The sequence below is a fragment of the Dermacentor variabilis genome, chromosome 8, assembly GCF_050947875.1.
Source record: "Dermacentor variabilis isolate Ectoservices chromosome 8, ASM5094787v1, whole genome shotgun sequence".
Lineage (NCBI taxonomy): Eukaryota > Metazoa > Arthropoda > Arachnida > Ixodida > Ixodidae > Dermacentor > Dermacentor variabilis.
The window spans coordinates 49,951,415-49,957,414 of record NC_134575.1 but is presented as its reverse complement, the minus strand read 5'-3'; the positions used below and the strand labels follow the sequence as shown (position 1 = coordinate 49,957,414).

The window sequence follows — 6,000 nt, the reverse complement described above, 5'->3', positions numbered from 1 at the left end:
CAACATGCTAGTAACATCCTGTCGACTATTCGCCACAGACAAATAGTTGACAGGATGTTAGTAGGAAGTCGTTAGGATGTATAAATGTGGTTAATAAACAGTCGCTTCACAATTTTTAGGAAGTACATAAAATTTTATTCAGAGGTAATTACTTTTGCAATTATATATTGCAAAAATAAGCTTTCATTATCTCTGAATAAAATTTTTATGTACTTCCTAAAAACTGTGAAGCGACTGTTTATTAACCACCTTTATACATCCTAACGACTTCCTAGTAACATCCTGTCAACTATCTGTCCGTGGCGAATAGTGATTTCCAAGTGCCTAGGTGTGACATGCAACAGAAGAAGACAGGTTTACATTTGTGCTTGAACACATCCATTTAATATCCCCGGGCTAGTAATGAGGACGAGTTCTCCAGCTGCCCTGAAAGTAGGCTGAAATGTTGCGTTGTGTAGTCTAGAAAAGAGAAGAAAAAAGGCAATATATTAGTTTTGCTGCAGTGACATTGCAACACACCATGCATCTGATTCTTAAAAAGGAAAGGCACAAGACACAAGTTTTCAACCCTGTGATCTCTAAACATCTCCACCTGTTTTGTGCAAAGTCCTAAAATGCATGAAATGACTGAATTAGTGCATTAGAGCTGGGAGCGTGATGGATGTGCGTAACACCAACAGATGCATGACACATAAGCTCTATCATACCAATTGTCATCTACAAACAAAAGCTGTAAATCAACTTCAGTTTAATGAACTTCGATATTCGTATTGTGACCAGTACATGGAAGTTTCATGTGTGAATTATCTTAGGAAAGGCAAGGTGCCAGTCAGAACTGTGCTGCAGCTTTGCTTGGGCACAGGTACATAGAAGAGTTGACTTTTGTGTTGCACTTAAGAACCACGAAATGATACAAGCAACATGTAAGCAGTTGAACAGGCATTATGGACGTTCTACAGCAAGATTAGAAAATGCCTTTGCTGTGCAGGCAGACATTGTCAAAGCGAGCTTGTTACTAAACATGTTAGCTTTCCACAAGAAAGGATATTATATTATCAGGGCATTCATATGACCAGGGCCTCTATCACAAAAATACATATGCCAACAGTAATGACAATTTTCTAGTTATGGTGGCAAAGCTTGCATTATAATATGCTATTATAATCAGGTTAATAGCTATTTTAGCAGGAAAGAAAGGAGTATACCCTAAAATAGCACTGAAATTGCCATGAAAGGAGTTTTGTTGAAAACTGCACAAAGAATATCAAGATGCTTTTTTGTGACATACACACCTAGTATGGTGTTGACCTTCTTGGAATCCAACGGATCCTTCTGTGGAAGGCATTTGACAGTTGCCCAAAGAAGGACCTCCCTTCAATGTCTTCTATTGAAAAAGGGGCTTTAAGGAGGCGCTCCGCGAAGTGAAAGGCTGAGTTGTTAGCATCCAGGCACAGCCTCTTCAGCAGACCCTTTTCAACATATACACCGCCACCAATGTCTACCTGTGAAACAATACAACAAGCACAGATTCATTTTATACACGTATGATCAAGGAATGGTTAGGAAATAGGGTAAGGTTTGCAAAAACAGAAGTAGCTGCTCTTGTTGATTGGGTTTAAAGAACAAAGCAGCCTTACGTATACCATACATGCATTGTACTGAGCTATGTACTTTTACGTAAGACTAGAAAGTACTGCGAACTTCAATGCGAAAGAAAGACATGCATCTGCCTAGAACTAAGCAAATGTGTGCCACCCCTTGACACAGAGTGAGATCTGGTGCTGTTTTAGTGATTAGCAGACATTGAAAGCTTCAAGCCTCATCGAGTATTGGGCCAAGCTGTGCTCGATTAGTGACACACAAGTACTCGAGAACTATCAAACAAGATGCAATTGTCTTCAAATACAATTCTGACTTCCCCTTGCAGACATGCAGTTCTCAATTTACTGACTGCACTTAGGTGTAAAGATTTTGTCTGACAGAGTGAATAAACCACATACACAAGCAGCATTTTCATAGTTAGCATAGTCTTTAATAGGTACTGATACCTTCAATTTAGAAAGCCCTCTATATTGGGCCTCATCAAAGTAATTTCATAAAAGGTTTGTCAAGGTAGAAGCATAGAACTTTAGTCATTAGAAGACAGGTGAAAGGAGTTAATTATTGCAATGATTACTGAAAATTAAATTTTAGACAGCTCATCCCTATGAGAAATTGATGCAAGCAGTTTGTACATGTCACATAAGCATTTAGATATCAAAAATAGGGATTAGAGAAAACCCTCCCTTGGAGGTTCATTAGTGCAAGCAGCCATGCCCTCGAAGAGACATAACTTCTTTTTCTGTAGGCAGAAAGAGGCTTGAGTATTTTATTGACACATATATGTGCCCATGCATATATGTTGTCTCTGTTGTAAACTTTTTTTTTCATGTACATGCAAGGTGTGTTTATAACATCTCATTGTGCACAAAATTTGCGTAATAATTTAAAGACCGCGATTTTGTAGCGATGCTATTCCTTTTCGCTATTCGTTAGTGGGCTGACCGACGCCCCGGCCCGTGCTACGTACTGCAGCTGCCGGCCGTTAGCGGTGGGCGAGAAGAGTGATACAGAATCGAGGGGTAAGTAACGCTACAAAATCGCAGTCTTTAAACTATTACGCACTGCCGTAACCTACGATTGCAAGAGCTGACATCTCGTTATTAAGATTTGGTTGGTCTGTGTTTCTTAAAGGCCGGCGTTTGATTGAAATGTCTAGATTAAAAATAAACCTCGTTATTGTAATATCGGCCTATATCCGCTCTGTAACATAGAAGACAAATACGCGAAGACACTCAAGAACATAAACAATACACACAGGTTCTCGCGACGCGGACCTCCAAACCGAACTGTATACATACAAAAACCTTCATACAAGCTTCTATCTGCTTAAGCGTCAAACATAGCAATCGTGTGTCAACGCGCAAAGCCCATGATACATCGACGTATACATTACACATGTACTGTACTTGCGGGAATGCCTATATAGCGAATAACTTCTTGCCAGGAAACTACCGAACGAACACCACCTTTCAATGTGTTTTCATAATTGTGTGCCCATTCAGGCATTGCAATCAAGGCGGGTAGCAGAATGCAAGTACGCTGTAACATCAGAGGAAGCTTTCGTGAAATTGCTTGCTAAATGTGCACAGCAACATGGCTAACATACGATAGGAAAGCGCTTTGCTCTAGCTAGTTACACAACGCTCATTACGTAAATCATAAGCTTCAAGAATGCGCGCAAGCGCCAAACTTGCTTACCTTTCAAGACTTGGCAAACGCTCCTTCGTCTAACAGGTACAGAGGCACCGACGTTTCTCTGGCGCAAGCACTGTAGAACTTGCGATGAACTCCAGCTCCACAAAAGCACAACCTTCAACAGTCTTCCATACACTACGATTCGAAGCCCCAGTGCCAGACTTTTTCACGAGAGCGCGGGCAGGCAGCTCGGCAGAACAAAGGCAGCTCGGACGGGCGCTGTACTAGGGCACTCATTGTCGACACTGGTGGATCGCTCGAAACACACGGCGAACTAATGGCGTTACACGAGTCCGGAGGGTTTGGGATGGTTACTGCACACGACAAGGAGCACATTTCGTCTAGGCACTTCTAAAATATAACTCAAATACCACCTAAATGCAAGGAGCATTCACTACAACTCTGCTACAACCAACGTGGTGTGTCGACCAAACAAATACTGCCGTAGCGCCACTCTGCGGTTTTTAGAAAAATGTATATTAAATAAAAAAATTGCGTGTTTTTTCCTAATAACATTTCGTAGGGTCTTTTAATAGATTTTTTGGGTCCAAAAGTGTGTATATTGTACTTTGTGATACGAAGTTTAAGGAAATGTATATATAATAAAAACGAAGCGGATGTTGCCTTCAAGATTCGCAATTGCTTCAGGTGCATGCAGCTTGCAAAAGCACGGCCTTCGAGATCAGACTGTCACTCAACGGAAGCCGTAGCTGGGAGGCGGACAGGCATTTAGGCCCCAATCGTTGGGTTTACAGTGTCTAGGTAGGCTTCCTTATTTATAAAGAATATACAGGGACTTAAGCCGAACCATGAGCGAGCTATACAGACACACGCGGTACGATTCGGTGTCTGATCCGACGTGCGGCGCTGCATGCTCCGGCGATTCGGGGGGGCACACGGTGCGTGCACATGTGCGCATGGCGTGCATCCAAAAGATTGAGCGGCGCGTAAGCTCCGCCCACATCCAGCTCCCCAGCTTGAGCTCATATCCACGTCGAGAAACGCAATATAAACAGCTCTGCACAACACTGCTTCGCTTTACGCGAACACTGTCGATAAAATTATCCCCCTGCGAGTAACAGAACACTTCACGACGGCGCGTTGTCCACTGACGGCTCTACTAAAGCCAGCGATAGGGCCGGTAGGCATAGCTAGGCGGACGCTGCGGCCGACGGCGCTTGCGATCCAGCCCGAGCTCGTCGAGGAGTGCTTATTTTTGCCAAAACAATTAACACTGTACACATTTGGTCGGTCGTAATTAAATACAATTGGTTTACTCGACGCAGTCGTTACGAAGGGCAAACGTGCAAGCGAAGCGAGCGGCCTCGCTCAGACGGTCGGTGTGTGATGTCTGCCCGCGAAATGCCCTCGCGTCGCGGCTCCCGATCTCGCCAGTAGCTTAGTGCTAGTGTACTAGGCGCTGGTTTGCATAACAGGCACACGTTCGATATAATTTTACTGAACTGGTAACTATTTCATGTCGGAAACAAACTGCAGCAGGCAAAGAAAAAAAAACTGCGAGAAACCGGCCAGCCAGCACCGCCTCCGTTGGACGATGAAAATCTGCCCGGTTTGTCGCACGCCGGACGTCCGATCCGGCGCTTCGGCACGGCAAAACACCTCGATTCGGGCTGCCGTTTCGGCGCGTCGGACGCCGGGTCGGACACCGAATCGGACCGTGTGTCTCCCGTTTTGGTTGGCGAACACGAGCCGATCAGCGGCGCGTCCGTGCAGCTCCGTCTGCTTGCAATGGTGCATGGCCTACGGACTTCTTTGACACCTACTGAGCACGAATTCATGATCACCGCTCACATGCACGCTTCCCATGGCGCTAGCTGTCGTGTTTTCGAGAATACGTGCCCTCATGTTGAATTGGTGCGACCATATTTCCTCTTAGCGTCCGGTATTAGAAGCAATTTTTTTCTATGAACATTCTACTATCATCTGTTACTAGGAAGTTGATTAAAAATTAGGAAAACAGTTACTGTGCAAAAAAGCATTTTTTTTAAAGCAGCCAGTCTGCATATTCATTTATAGTTGAGATTACGTTATCTGTTCATTTTTCACTAAATAATTTTTAACAACTTTCTAGTAACCAGTGTTACTAGAAAGTTGATTGAAAATTGAGGAAATTTACACCTGTGCATGAAACAAGACTGTCTTGCACCAGCCATGTCCACTGAATAATTATAACCTTATTTAATAATATTCATGCATGTTTTGTAACTTGGGTTATGTACTTTAAGAACATAATTATTTTTATTGACTTCCTATTGAATGGTGTTTCTAAAAAGTTAAAATAGTGTGTCTTAACTTTCTAGTAACTTTCTTTTTACATACTGAAGTTAGAAAAGAAGCAACCAACTTTCTTTTGACAAACGTTACTAAAAAGTAAAAGTCAATAGGATGTTACTAAAGTTGATAGGAAGTTGATAAAAGTTCTAAAGAAAGTAAGGAAGCATTTTTGTATGGGGAAGAAGACAATGACGACGAACGCTGCAGCAGAAACACGAGCGCGTTCGCGCCGAAGGGCGCCAACTAGTCAGCTGTACATGAAGACGACACTCGAGCCATTGCTGGTGATGATAGCTTTAGCGAACTCCTACAACGACAGCACAGAGTTCGTATAAACAGCTTCACTGTAAAATATTATTCTGTGTAAACAGTATTTTGGCCGGCTTCATTGTTTCAACATGCTTACAG

The 6,000-nt window shown here is 42.9% G+C and overlaps 1 long non-coding RNA gene across 1 annotated transcript; it reads right to left on the bottom strand.

Annotated features, from left to right (window-relative positions):
- Window positions 1–367: 367 nt before the first annotated feature.
- LOC142591020 (uncharacterized) lies at window positions 368–3,629 on the bottom strand. Its single transcript, XR_012830304.1, has 3 exons — window positions 3,301–3,629; window positions 1,293–1,502; window positions 368–459 (listed from the first exon to the last, which is right to left on the bottom strand). It is a non-coding gene; the product is annotated as an uncharacterized LOC142591020 (long non-coding RNA).
- Window positions 3,630–6,000: the final 2,371 nt, after the last annotated feature.